Genomic DNA, 15,828 nt, shown 5'->3' on the forward strand with positions numbered 1-15,828 from the left:
TCGATCTTTTTTTGAGAGACTGAAGCTAAGTTTTGATCCGGTTGTGGTGTCTGATTTGGTGTAGAAGTCACAGTTGTGTGGGCACTTTCACTAAAAATAATAAAAATACATAAAAATAAGAAAAATATATAAAAATAGCAGTAACATAAATATTTTTTAATTACAAAAATAAAATTGATTATTTACACAATCAAATGTATTATTATTGAATCATACTTGATCTTTCTTTTATATATATTCTTATGTTATTCTTATTCTAAGAAAGAAGGTTCCCTCTTTTTCTAGTTTTTATGCTGACTTTTATCATTACCTTTCTACATTAAAATCCATTAGTTTAAAACTGACTAAAGATGTTCAACCATACAACTAATGAAGTTGGATTCTTATAGTTAGAACAGCTTTTATTAAGTCACAAAGGATATTTAGTTACTGCCTGCCGTCTAATTATTATCCAATTCTCTACATGTTTTCAAAATAAATAATTTTTAATTTTCATTAAAGTATCAGCTCATTTTACAGTTTATATTCTAAGTTTAGAATTTATCATTTACCTAATTAATTATATAAATTTATTTAAAATTTTAACTTTATTGTCTCTAATCATTTCAATAAGGGGCAAAATACACAAGGGAAAAATAAAATAGATACGGTACAAATAATAGAGAAATGAAGTTGGATTCTATATAATCAAAACAAGAATGCACAGTTACTGGTGCGCATTTCTCATAATATTCAATAGAATCAGTGGTGGAAAATAAAATTTGTTGAAAAAATTTTTTCAATTCAACAAAAAAGCAGTTAATGAAGTAAAGTATGTAAACATAATAATAGTAAGTAGTCATTTTATTTATTTATCATTAAAATGTTTTCAAAATTTTGGCAACAACCAAAATTGTATGTTGTTCTTTAATCTTGGAAACAATTACATCTTCCCCAGTGTTAGGGACTGTCTTAAAAGTTTCACATATTATTCCTGTACTGTAAATATAATCATGATATTATAGAAAGGTGACAAAGAACATTTAAAATTATTTTTTATAAGATTAGAAACTGATTTATTTTGTTATAAAGTTATAAAGGTCAGCTATAAAAGCAGCTCTTGGTTAGTTTCATTTTCGTTTCTATGCTCAAAGTTTAAGAAGCTTCTGTTAGTGTTAAATAGACTAGGGCAAATTATGAACATTTTTGAGCTTAAAGTACTGCAATGAAAAAGTTAACATATTAACATACCTGGTCCTGATTGGACTGAGTGAATGTAACTTTTCAAGCGGCTTTGGCCTCTGGTATGGTGCAGAATTAACAGCTCTGCGGCTTCTTCTTTCCCTGCAAATAAGGTATAAAAATAACAGTATAACCTAAATATTTTGGATTATGAAAATAAAGAATAATTATTTATATTTCTTTCATCTTTACCCCTTATCTGCCAATTACTTAGAAATTATTAACAAAAATCATTTCCAGATAAAAAATGTTTTTTTTCTTTAATAAAGATTAATATTAATATTTTCTTTAATAAATATTATATTGTAGCATTTAAGATTCTTCCAATTGTATCTTTAAGCTACTTAAAGAGGCAATGATTATTATTTTACATATGAATATTATTAATTATCTTCTAACTGTAATGGGAGTGTAATTTTTAAAAGATTTGAGTTAATATCTAAACATGTATACTTTGGGAATAAAAAAGACTCAGATGTCAAAATGTTATTGGGTATTTAATTAAGGTGTTCTGTTAAGTATGAAAAGAATCAGATTTAGATATTGCATTTTATGTCATTACCAAAGGATGGTCTCCACGTTAAAAACATTTCTTTAATCGTTTACTGGTTATGTTTAAAATAACATAATTTTGTAAGTTCAGAAATAAAATTGGCTTATGCTCAAAGTAATTACATAATATATCAAAACAAAATATCAGTGAAAGGAAAAGATAATTATTATTTTGAACAAATACTGAAAAGAAGCTTTAGTTAAATTAATACTATAATTAGTAAATTGTTAATTTAAATTAACCATTATTTACTTACTTAACTGGAAGAGTACTCATCAGGCTGCTTAAAAAATTAATTATTAAGCTTTTTATAGCTGATTATTATTTTTTAAATAAATTATCTATATATTTTATGATAGTGAAATCACAAAATGCAAGGATGATGATTCAACCTTTAATATTATAAATAATAAAAATTAAAATATAAAAACAGTTGTTATGGAAATCGTAGTAGTTAGGTGATCATTACATGACAACTCCACAACCAAGTTTCATTATTGGAATTTTTAATATACAAAATTTTATTATAAAAATAAAATAAATATTATTTTCTTTCTCTGACGAAATTTCGCAATATCGAGGAAAATCGTAGAACAAGGGATTGTCTGAGGGTGCGGGTGCTGACAGGCCTGCGGATGAGAGTTTAGGGGATTCCCCATGCGTGTTCGGGTCGGCTGGGTACACTGCGGTTTTGGGCACTCGCTTTCCGCTTCCGATGGTGATCCGTGAGTTAAGTATGCTGTAATGTTCGATTCCCTGTGAGGTGTTTGTTTATGTGATTGAATGTGACTGATTGATGTGATGTGTGGAATGTGCGGCGTGAGGTATCTATTGTAGATTGGATGTTGTGAAATGTGTGATGTGATTTTAGTCTAATGTGAGGTACCTTGTGGTGTGTGAGGTCGGTGTCTGTTGACTGTGGTGCCTGAATGTGTGTGAGGACGTATTCCCCATCCCAGAAGTAATGCACACCAGCTGTACCTGGAAGGGTGGGTAGCCAGGGATGGAGGTTTAGTCGGCAGTGTGCAGGAACACATACGCACTCAATAACATCTTGTGGAACCTGTTAGCGAGCCCGACACTGCCTACGTGCCCGTAAATGGGGTTCCTCCACCACTTGCATCAAAAACAACCCATAGTTGGTCTTCTCCCAAAACGTGGCTTAAGCCGGGTGACAGGAAAGTCCTACAAAAGTTTTGTCACATTTTTTTACACTCTATTTAAAAACATTATATTCTTACTTTCACATTTCGTTATTTTTTATTTGTATGTATACTTTGAAAACTCAATCTACAAGGCGTGGGGGCGGACAGGTGCCTAGGGTGCCTCACGTACGTGTGGGGGTAGCGTGTTTTTTGCAGGTTCTTGTGTGTTGTTGTCGGTGTATGTATTTGACGTGTTGTATGTATTGCTTCCAGTAGTGTTGTTTGTGTGGAATCTGACATTGTTGGATTGTTATGACTGTGTGCGTAAGCGGTTTCCCCTTCTTTGAAGTAATGTTTTTATAAACAGTTCCAGGAGGAAGAGGGAAGTCAGTTTTATTATTAAAACTTGTATAAAATTAAATTATGAGAAAACTGAAAAAAGTCTATGAAAACCAAGAAAACACGAGAGGAACAAGTTTTATTATTAAAACTAAAACAACAGAACATAACATAACAGAAAGACGATATCAAATTGTAAAAATTAAAAACAGCCAACTGTTTTTTGTACAATAAATTTAGACCTTTCAAAGATTAAAATGCTTATAATCTACTGTAAAAAAAATATTCACAGTGGTGACCGCATTTGTGTCTCGAGAGGGCCCATCCCAATGCTACAGATTCAAAAGTGCGGCCACTCGTCGAACTATTGCCGCAAGGTACAGCTCTGCGTGAAATGTGGTGGAGACCAAGACACGGCGACGTGTATGAAGCCGCGCGAAAAGCCTGCATATGTAACGGGTCGCACCCGGCCAGTTACAGGGGCTGTCCTTATTATAAGGAGCAGCTCAACAAGCAAAAGGGTACCCAGAAAACGTCCGCTGTTACTGAGAGATGTAGCTGGGCACGAGTTGCCGGAGGGGGAAAACCGAGCCCCCAGCCACAGTTATTTTTACGGGCGGCAACGGTGACGGTGGAAAAAAAGGAATTACCTACCCTCATACCAAAGCCTTAACCGGCAATAGTTACAAGGAAGGTGGAGGCAAAAATGCCGAACAAGCCTGCGACGCAGCCTGCTCCGCAGAAAAAAAAGTCAGCCGAACAATCAAAGAGGGCCGCTGCCAAACCTGCGTCACCGGGACATCTGCTGAGAGGACCATACTCCACAGGGTAAAAGAAAACTGCCACATGCAGTATTAAACGAACCACCGTGAAGAGGCGGTTCGAGAGTCAAAAAATGACAAACCAGGCTTAGGAGGCCTTTATATTGCGTAACCTATAAATGAAAACCTAACAAAAACTACGGCCGCGAAAGTTACCGTTTTCGCAATTAAATTTTGGTAAAACTATAAAAAACTAGACATCACCCCACACCGTCCCACGAAGAGACCACAATTTGATTTAGTCAGCATAAACGACTCCCTCCGGAGAACGGGGCGCATTTCTCCCTCCAAATAGCTAGAGCTCCGGTAGGCGCACTCCTGCTAGCCCATAGTTGCTGGTACCGAAAGAACTTCAGCGGATGAAGGGGAATCACGCCTTGATTACTAGGCTCAAAAGCTTAGTCTAACGGTCAGAACCAGTAAATAAATTACATCATGGTCCATACGGATAGGAACGCAAATTACCAAATCCGTTCATAAATAAAACTTAAAATCTATAACCGCCACTAAATAACCGATGAAATCCGCCCGATAATAAAACGATACGGCAGCAAGGGACGTTGTCCAGGCTCTGCGATCTGTAGGGAGAAATATTTAAACTCCCGACATTCTTGCGTTCCGTTAATATAAAAACGATAAAAAGAAATATGTATTATATTCTATAAGAAAAAGATTTAAAAGCCCGGATTTTACTTGTTTTAAATATACATTTAATTATAAGATTAATGTAATGTATAAAATTTAAAAAAATTAAATAAAAAATACATTTTTAAGTAGTCTAAGTAATACAAAAAAAAAAAATAATAATAAAATTGATTTATAAGATAGAGTGGAGGATTTCGGCCACCCTGAATTGTGGTAGAGCATATTACACTTCCTACCTGTAAAACAAAATTCTAAAACTTCTAATACAATCTGAACTGTATCACAGCATATTAAATTAGAGATAGAAAAAAATCGCTAATGTTTACAGGAACCAAACTCCAACAGTAATCATCGAAGAACAGAAAAAAGAAGCCGTAATATAAAAGAGTCCAACAAGGATGTTCCCTATGGCCGTTGCGTTTTAATCTTTATATTAAAGAAGAAACAATTTGAAGCTTTTGAAATGCCGTATATAGGAGAATATTAAAAATCGGACGGGTGAATAAAGTGACAATTGAAGAGGTATTGCGGCAAATTGATGAAGAAAGAAGCGTTTGGAAAAATATAGTTAAAGAAGAGACAGAGACTTTTAGGCCACACATTCTGGAATAGCCGCTTTGATATTGTAGGAAAAGGTAGATTGGAAAAATTTCGCAGGCAGGTCGCGTTTGAAATACGTAAAATAAATTGTTACGGATGTAAAATATACGGACTAGATCAAAATGAAACGACTAGCACTAGATAGGGAATCCTGGATAACTGCATCTAACCAGTCAAATGAGTGAAGACAAAAAAAGAAGAAAAAATACAAAATATTTTTCAAGTAAATGTTTGTTTTGTGTACAAAATAAGGTGTTTATTAGTTTTCTTATCTGTGTGAAATTTGTGTTTCTTAGCATTTTTATGCAAACCAAGTTATTAAATATCGTTTTTTGTGTACTTTGCAAAATAATTTACGCTAGTTTTTGTGAAAAGTGTAACAATCTAAAATGTGCCAATTAATGTTAGAAATTCGCTTTAGTTATTTTTTATTTCTTATCTATGTTACTATTAGTTACCATGCAGTTCATTTTTATATAAAAAACCTAATAAATATCAAATAACCTCATTTACTGAAACCGTATATAACAAAAAAATAGCCTAATTATAAATAATTAATGTAAAAAAAAAGAAAAACATTAAAAAATATACTTTAAAAATCGGGTGTGACTGTGTCGGGGCGCACAGACGTTGATTTAACGTGAAAAAACGTTACAGACCTTGGATAAAGTTCCTCCGAGTTGCAGATCGCAACTTCTCTGGTACAATGAAATGGGAGTACCACCATCTTATTTTCAGGGAATTTCAAAAGTATGCTACCTATTGTAATGGGTAACATCATTCGACTTAGGGAAAATTTCTATATATCTTCGTGTGTCACATATCCCAAACCCCAAAACCACCGTCAGTTCAAAAGTTTATATATATATTTCAATTTTTGTGGAAGTTTTCGATGAAAAATTTTAGTTCCTAGGTTTGGCCAACGCTACAGAGAAATTGGTCCGTATGTATGTCAGTCCGAGTCGCTTTTAGTGTTCGGATTGACATAAAAACGAGACATTGAAAGCGTACTAAATTTTATTTTAACATAAAACAGACACTAAACGGTACATGATATTTATTTCGACTAAAATTCCTCGAAAATTTTGTTCAGCATTGGTCTGTGATATACAGCGGTAGAGGTGCTCGCGCCGTGCCATCTTTGCCATGCTCCCGTAACAGTCTCGCTCGCTCGCTCGCTCGGCATCCCATTTTGCCTAACGATATTTTTGTTACACATTTTGGAATATCACACGTGGCATTCGCAATGGTGGCATCTTGACTGAGGCTAGATCAAGCCCTAGAGATGCCTTTTGCGAAGATTTTGAAGAGGCCCTTCGGTAAAATCCATAAAGACTATGTACAGAGGAGGTAGTGTGGCGATCGCAACTGTCACGTGGTGGGTATCTTCTCCTACTGGGATCAGTACTAATAATTTAGGCCCGTCGAATTTCGTTAATAAATTACTGATAAAAAACCGAAAAACCTTCAAAAAATTTGGATCTTGGACTTTTTCACTGTAGTATGAAGATCCCTCATTGAGAGCTTTTCAACAATATATCAATAAGTGGTACTTATTTTCATTGCTTCCAAAGTTATAGCCAAATAAAATTTTAATTAATGAAATATTTGGCTTTTGCAAGGGGAAGGCAGTTCGAATTTGACTTCACCTCTTTTTTCTTTTTTAACATTTTTTTAAAATTTAAATATATTGATTTATTAATAATTGTTGACCTCTGACTGTAAAAAGATTTTTACGTTAAATAATTATTTGACAATAATAATAAAAAAAATATATGAAAAATATCAGAAGTTATTAATGAAATAAAATTTTATGTCCTTTTCATATTAAAAAATGTGTATATGTAATTTAATAGGCGAACAAGGAAATTATGTGGTAACCACATAAGTTTTTTTTTACCAAGTTACAACCGCTATATCCCCATTATTTCTTGTGTTTTTATTTTCTTTTTGTTCACAAAAGATATTTGAAGGTAAAATGAAAAATAATAAATGCAAAAGATGAAGAATATTATATGGTACTAAGAACAAAGTAATGCTATATAACAGAATGATATCAGAGACAAATGTTACTTTTAAAAGTGCAATAAATCATGAAAGTGTATTTTATGTGATGTTGAGAATAGATTGGAAGTGACAGATTATGTCGATGGTAGGCTACATCAACAGCAGCTGGAAGGCGATTCGGTTTTTTTTAGAAATTATGGTTTGATAACAGAAACCTTCCCACCACTGTACCTCTCCTAAATGACATTACAAAATGCCAAAATGTTGATTTTAAATAGAATTTTTCTTTACTGGTCAATAAATAAACTTTGATGATTACATTAATTTTCAAATCATTATTACCTCTTCATCTCATATGTTCTATTAAAATTATATTTTTTCACTAAACACTTAAGAATTTTTTAATGACAAAATGACATCATTCATTAACATGTAAATTCAAACTTAGTTAAGGCAGAAACTACACGGCAGATGCAGATACAGAAATTTTTAGTGAATAATCACGCCTGTAAGTTAATTAATAAATAAAGATGATTTCATTTCTTGAAACAGTTAAAAAAAAAATGATAAGTGATTTTTATATCATTTGAAAATTATAATATTCCAGCAAATTTTGGAAATTCTGCATTAGAATATCAGTGGTTATAAATATCATATCTCAACCGCGAAAGTGAAGATGTTACTCTTATCCCATAAAACTCCCTTGAAAATTAAGCAGATCATTTCACAATTTAGTAGATACATTAAAACCTGTCAGGATATGCTTCATCTCTTATATGAAGTAATCTTTCTTTTCTTTCTTTTTCCTGTTTAGCCTCCAGTAAATACCTTTCAGATAATACTTCAGAGAATGAATGAGGATGATGTGGATGAGTACTAAATCTATTAGTGTAGTATAATAGATAGCTAATTGGTGACAGCGCATTATATACTTTGCTTCTACTTACTAAAAATGTAGTCAAAATCTAATTAATTCTTCTAATCTAATTAATTCTTCTAATCTAATATCGTTGCAGATGTGAAATAGTTAATTAAAATTATTTGTGTTAAATAACATACTAATAATCAAATATTTTATTACATGTAAATAAAACATTGTTTGTTTAAATTTAAACATATTGTGAAATGTTGAAATAACACAACAACACAAATTTTGTATTTAGCATGTTACACAACTTTCCTCACTGCAATTTTGGATGCTTATCTCTTACTATGTAAAGGTATATATAGTAAATTATAATGCATATATAGTAAATTTGTAATGCTTTTGATCTACTCATTTTGATCTACTATTGGTTTCAATTAAGAATAGTTTTGTATATTTACTTTTAAACAATATGCAGATATGCTTAATAAAGAAAAAATAAATAAATTATATATACACTGGATCATGAGAAGTAGACACAAGATGACAAACAGACATCGGATTTGTCTACAACAGAGCTTATCATATTCAGTCTAGCTTCAATTGTCTATACTGTATGTTGTGTTCAGACTGTTATTAGTGTTTAATTATAAAGAAAATGATTTTGTATTTCTACAATTATGAAGAATTTATGAAAATATAAAAAACACTAAATATAGAAAAAAACTCTTTTGTGTATTAACACAAAGAGATTTTTATTTCCTACATAGCCTCTGCAAACATTTGTGGATGTTCAATTATTGTTACATTAGAGGTAAATCTCATAAATCTCAAAGAAAGACTTATTTATGATTTGATAATAACAGCTTATGCATTTTATTTTGATTGTGCACTCAGGGATCAAAATAAAATGTGGGTGCCTCACGTTATTTCTATATTGTGCTCAGTAACTGAACAGTTGAAGGGGAAACGACAAGCCATCCCATTTATTGTACCGATGGTTTGGTGTGAACCTAAGGATCACACTTCACAGACTGCTACTTTTACATGATATATATATTTGGATTTTCATTCAAAAACAAAAAGTTCATAAAATATGCGGGTGTATTCCCAGCTCTAAAGTTGGTACCAGATGGGTAGGAGTTACCTGTACCTGTACCTAAACCGCCATCTAATCTAACATTGCTAGAAAACAATATGAAAATGTGTGGATGCTGAAAAATTTCTTCCTTTATCTGATGAGAAATCTCCTCACTTAATTAAGTAATGAGATTTACTTTGCAATTTAAAAATTGTTAAAGCATCAACATGAACATCTGGGGTCCAGACTGCAACACTGGGATCTTTATGATATACTAATTGCACCTAACTATAAAGCATGATCATAGTTGCCATGCGACACAAATATGGTGGAAAAAATCATATATCAATGGGGAAACCTACTGGGACCATATCTGGGATTGGAATCGCAGTTCATTTAATAATGTAAAAACAAAAAAAAAATATATAAAAAAAATATTAAATATTTGTTAGAATGATTAGGTGATCTATTATTACTTATTAAAGATTCAGCCTGATGTACTCTTTATAGACATTTTTTGCAGAAATATAATCACTAGCTAGATAGGTTCAAAAGCTATACCCTCCTCCGGACTAGATAGATACCAAGAACACTGAATTTTTAACGTCCCACGCATCCTTAGATATCCAGTGAGATTTAATAGATCAAGTTAAAAGAAAATAAAGGAAAAAAGTGAAGATTAGAAAGGAGTAAACCACAGAAGGATAGCTAAACAAGACAACAATTTGCTCAAAGAAATCCTAAGCCCCTTTTAAGGCAGCAGGGATCCTCTCGTGCAAGATCAGAGCGCTTTTACCAAGAATAGAAGCAGAAATATCATTCTGAATTAAGCTCCACAGAAACAGATCTATTACGCATCCAGGAATGTATGTTATATGAACCTACTCAGCCAAGCTAAAACTTTCAGCTAAGAATAATGTTGAATGGTAACAAAAATCTGTACTTACAGGATATTCAATTACATGACCCCCTGGTCTTCCTTTTAGTAATCTTCAATATTCCTTGTTTTTTTACATCATACTTAAGTTTTTTATAATATTAACTGAATCATGTATTTTATATTATTTTTACAATATTATATAGGCTTCCACTTACTTTGTTTGCTATGGTATTTAAAATTCATGAAATATTTATGTACCATCTACTTTGTAAGTATTTTCTACAACGATTTTTTAAAAATGAAGCGCGAACATGGTTTCATTATATTTTCAAACTGCTGTCAGGCAGGAGATTCACCGCTAAAGCAAGCAATATATATTCAAATACTTCAGTAACATTTTGACCACCATGCTAATAAAATTTAACATTATATAAATATGATAATTATATTTTATATAACATTAAATTAACATTTATTTAAAATATAATATAATTATATTTTATATAATGTCATTTTATTTCATCATCAATTTCAAAAAAAATGTTGTGAAAAGTGCGGATCTTGAGAATGCGTGGATGTATGCGGATGAAACTAGTAACTATCAATTCAAAAAACTGGAAAGTACCCTTTTGGTTAAGCCTTTCCAAATCGCGTTAAAAATGACTAGGACGGTTTAGTTACACCCTTTTTTTTAATTTTAAATTTTTTGGATTTAAAATTGGCGGGTGATCAGTAGAACAATCAGCGCTCGTGAAAAGAAACCTTACATTCTGGATCAATTTTCTTTAATGTATTTGAATAAGTTACATACTAGATCAGTTTATTGAAATCGATTAGTGGAAAAAACAGAGTCGTGTTTTGGACTGCTTTTTGTAGTAACTTGCGTGGTGAGATTTAAGTGAACAGTGGCTGTCGATCTTGTGAAAAAGAGACCTCATATATTGCAATATTTGTTCTTTCGAATGTGTTAGTGATACAGGATGTAAGGTTTTCATACTACTGCTGTTAAATGAAACCCAACCACACACCACCGGTATCCAAAATCTAGTATCCAAATATTTGCAATGATGAGTTAACCACTATACTAGCCCAGATGGGCTAATGCTCTGACCCTGGCCCTTGTACAAGTTAAGTGATAATGGTTGGTTGAAGTCACAGAGCAAGGAGCTCCATTATTTGGTCGCTTTAACTGAAGCTAAACATTACATAAATGAATGGAGTCTTTTAATAAATAATATGTAGTAAAGATGTAAAGATGTATACATTAATATGTATTAATGTAGTAAAGAATTAGTAATACCTTAATATTTTACCATTTGGCTACACAGCATTGCATTTATCACCACAGCTAATCCAAAGATCAAATCCATCAAGCAGCTGAAAAAAATCTGTCGATCTGGTACTATGAAGGCATAGGATGCAGCATGAAGTGAAAAGTTGATGAGATGTTGAATATAATTGGGTAAACTGTATAATTTCACATGTCTAATTTTTATTTACAGATTGTATATTTTTGTAGTGAGGAATATAATGTTAATTTCACACTTTGATCTTCATCGCACTTCAATTTCACACTTTATTTACACCAATCACTTTATTTCCCCACAATTTTAAAATATGTAAATGATAAAATAAAAAATAAAATAAATTGCCACTATATCTTTACTTGTGTTTTAAATTTTCGAACAAGATTAATTTTGTATATGAAACGAATAAAATTTAAATAATTTATAAAAAAGGGTAATTTTAAAAACCGGATCAATAATATTTCAAATAGAATTTTATAAAAACATTTTGAACTAATAAATATATTTTTATATGGTCTAATTAAAAACAAAAAAAAAATATATATATATATAGTATATAAATAAATAATGTTTGTTTGTATGGTAGAATGTAGGACGACTTCAGCCGCTGAAGTGAAGTGATGAGCTGAAAAGACAAAAAAAAAAATAGCGAATAATTATAAATATTATGATACACCTATTTCTAACTTAATATTTATATATCAACCCTAATAGACATTTATACAAATATTATACCCATTTATATACACATATCCCTTTTTACAATTACATAATTTAAAACTTTAATCCTTTTTATTGTTTTCAAAGTATAACTTTGGGGGAAAAATTTCTATTACTTTTGATAATTAAATAGAATAGATTTTTCATAGAAATAAATTACTCAAGAGAGTTTATAATGATAATGAATTTACTTATATCTTTTTTTCCCCCTTTTGTACTTTTGCAGATGTTTGCATTACTATCCAGACCTCTTAATTAGCCCTTTTAAGATTTTCTTAAGAATTCATTTTCACAGCATGATATGGCCGATCCGGGTAGGAATTAAAAAAAGCTCTATAAATTATTCTATTGAAACAAAGATGCAGAAAAGGATGTTTGATAAAATGATTTAAAATTTTTAAATGGAAATTTTGTAAATTAAAAATTACTGATGAATAGCAATTGGAATCAAATTGTGATCGATGACAATCCAGGTGAAAACGGGTATTAAAAATACAAATATTAAATTTCAATATTGAAGTTATCTGCAGGGTTATAGAAAAAAATTAAGTCGGATTATTCTATTCAGTAATCCATAAAGAGGTACTTTTTCAACAACAATATGAAACATAATTAGAAAGAAATTATATATATGAACAGTGGGAGGTGCAGAACGATTTATAGCAGGTGACAGGATAAATGACAATTAAATGACAAATTATAATCTCATATATAATTATAAAAGAAGGTGCTCAATTTTAGTTTTACACGAATTGGGAAAATGATTTATTAAACATATGCATTTATAGAAATAAACTAATAATTACAGTGGATAACCAGCAGGCAAGATAGGGTATATACCCTAGAAGGCTAAAACAAGGGGGTGTATATCTGTAGTTTGCTACAGACACAACAAAACACAACTTCACTGATGGCGCTGTCAAAAATAATGTATTAGCGGAACCAAGTTGAAACTCGTACTAAGCACGTGGAAGGAATAAACAAACCGGTCTAGCACAAACCGGTAGACACAGCTTTGCCAGATCGCTCGCAGTGTTACCAATCTCATTACTTTTCTCACACACCTCGTATAATTCACAATTGAGATTGCGCTACTGAAAATTATTTTCAACACTTACTTGCAAAACTAACACTGAACAAGATCGAGTAAAAATCGAGTAAAATCAGTAAAATTATTATTCTTCAATAAGTATTATATAAAAATTCATAGACAGAATTGCTCCTGTAAAAAAAAACTTTCAATTGTATTTAAAATATATTGATGGAAAAATTCTTCAAATGGTTTGGTAATTTACAAAAAATGGCAATAAAAGCACAAGTTTCTTGTTAAGCTTTGGTACTGTACTGTGTTACACAAAAACGTTACAGAAAAATACACAGTAAATTATTTATTACAAATCACATCCTCCTTGATATTAATCATGCACTGTGATGATTTTACAATAATGTATGATAACAGCATAAGTGAATAAATTCCCTGGAAAGAACTCTATTTCTAATATTATTACCAGAATCATCTTTACCAACTTACCCATCTTTATATGAAGTACAAAAATTTGTGTTAAGTCTATTTTGGTAGCTGGTTTCCACACCACCTTGAGGTACAGCATTTGGCGCGTTTTTTTTATAGTGCTATCCCACGTAGGCCTAGTGCACTTAGCCTTTTCTCTAATTATAATATGTTATCCATTAGTAGCAGTAGTAGTAGTAGAAGAAGCCAAAGATTTTAATTAATTTTGATGATTTTAAAAGTTTATAAGTATTAATTTTTCTAGTTATATTTGATGAAATCTCCACTTAAAACTGAAAAAAAAAGGAGAAAACAAGAGTTAAAAAAAGAAAAGTAAATGGCAAACGAGAGTTATTTATAGTAATAGTTAAGCTTCTTGTGATAGGTTAAAACTATACACTAACATAATAATCTGTAATACAGCTTTGTTAAGCACAAACTGATTTTTACTCTTTTACGTCATTTTTACTCTGTTTTCATCATTTATTCTTTTACCACTAACTATATTTCATCATATTGTGCAGGCTACAATTGCATGTTTTACTTTTTGCAGAAATCAAACTGTAAAGCATGATGACCACACCATCTGCCAAGTCAAGAATGCAAACTTTTTTTTACATAAACCACGAAAAAATCGTTAATTAAAATATTAATAATAAGTTTAAAATAAATAAAGAAAATAATATTTTCTTTAAAAATAAGAATGTCTTTGTTTTCTTTTTTTTTATAACACAAATTAAAAAATAATTAATATAAATAATAATTAAATAAAATAAATACATTTGTGTGTGCGTGTATACACAATCCATTTATGATGTACAATAGCGACTTAGATTGTGAAAAATATTTTTTTAAATTTACCATCGGATCTCAATTTTCTGATTAAAAATCCCAAATATCTTGAAAACTGTCGATCCTAGTGGTTTGGAAAAACTTTTGATCCCCTACAATGAGATACCCCAGTAATGTTACTCTAAATAGAGTCGCTGTTAACCATTGAGTAGCTTGCTTGAATTTTAGTCTTTCCGAACGAGTTGTTTGTTATATTTTGTTCCAATTAAACAATAATATATAGCAAAATAATGACACAACTCACTTGGAGAGGGTTAGAGGGTTCAAAGACAACTTTATCAGACTCAGATTGCAAAAGCACATGTGAATAGTAAAATCAGTTCTATCATTTGATTGCGTACAGAAACTAAGCTATCTATCATCACACATGATAGATATTGCATACTTTACATCTGTTAAAAAAATTAGCCTTTTTAGTATCTATAATGAAGGATTAGGTCAGTAGTATTTGGTTATTATGGATGAAGAGAATTGCTTTGGAAAAGGCTCAAATAGTGCTGCAAGTACATTGCATTATTATTAAGAAAATAAAAAAGTTGACGTATTACAGCTCTTTGCTGATAACTGTGAGAGCCAAAACAAAAACAGTAAAATCTTATGATACCTTGACTAGCAAATAAAACTTGGAGAAACAAGAAATTTTTTTTTTAGTTTCTCCTTACCGGTCATAATGGAATTGCATCTGATGGTATATTAGGGTTGATTAAACAAATACATTAATGCCACTATTGATACTTATGAGGATGTAGTGCATTGTGTTGTACAAGCATCAGCAGGCGGATACGCTTTAGCAGTACCACGAGGATAACTCAAGACGGTATCCTAGCATAACTAGGACATGTTCCTATCACAAATTTACCAGTTTTTGTTGAAAATTACAATTGCTCACTATTTTAGAGTTAGTGCTGACAGTGACTGGTGGCGTATCATGAATATGCTGTTTTGTAAGACCGTAATTTCAGAATTTGTACTAAACATCCAAAAGGAATGCATGAGCATATTATTCCTGAAGACCTATCCATTAACCACCAGCAGTACTCGTACAAGAATGTACAGCCATTAACATTAACAGCATCAACAGCATTCAACAGAGGAAGATTACAAGGTAATAAAAACTATAATACAATGGAAATTGATTTTTTTTTTAGACATAAGATCCCATTATTTGTGCACAGTCATGTAGTAATTAATATAATCCATACAGTTAATAGAACCTGCTTCTGCTATTAACTTTATTTATAAATATTCAACTAGCATATTACTTACTTTAGTCATACTCCTA

At 31.2% G+C, this 15,828-nt stretch overlaps 1 long non-coding RNA gene across 1 annotated transcript; it reads right to left on the reverse strand.

Moving 5' to 3' along the window:
* On the reverse strand, positions 1–11,548 carry LOC142331358 (uncharacterized). The gene is made up of 3 exons (XR_012757968.1): positions 11,458–11,548; positions 1,231–1,323; positions 1–90 (listed from the first exon to the last, which is right to left on the reverse strand). It is a non-coding gene; the product is annotated as an uncharacterized LOC142331358 (long non-coding RNA).
* Between the last annotated feature and the right edge of the window lie 4,280 nt (positions 11,549–15,828).

Source organism: Lycorma delicatula, chromosome 10, assembly GCF_047948215.1.
Source record: "Lycorma delicatula isolate Av1 chromosome 10, ASM4794821v1, whole genome shotgun sequence".
NCBI classification, from domain to species: Eukaryota; Metazoa; Arthropoda; class Insecta; order Hemiptera; family Fulgoridae; genus Lycorma; species Lycorma delicatula.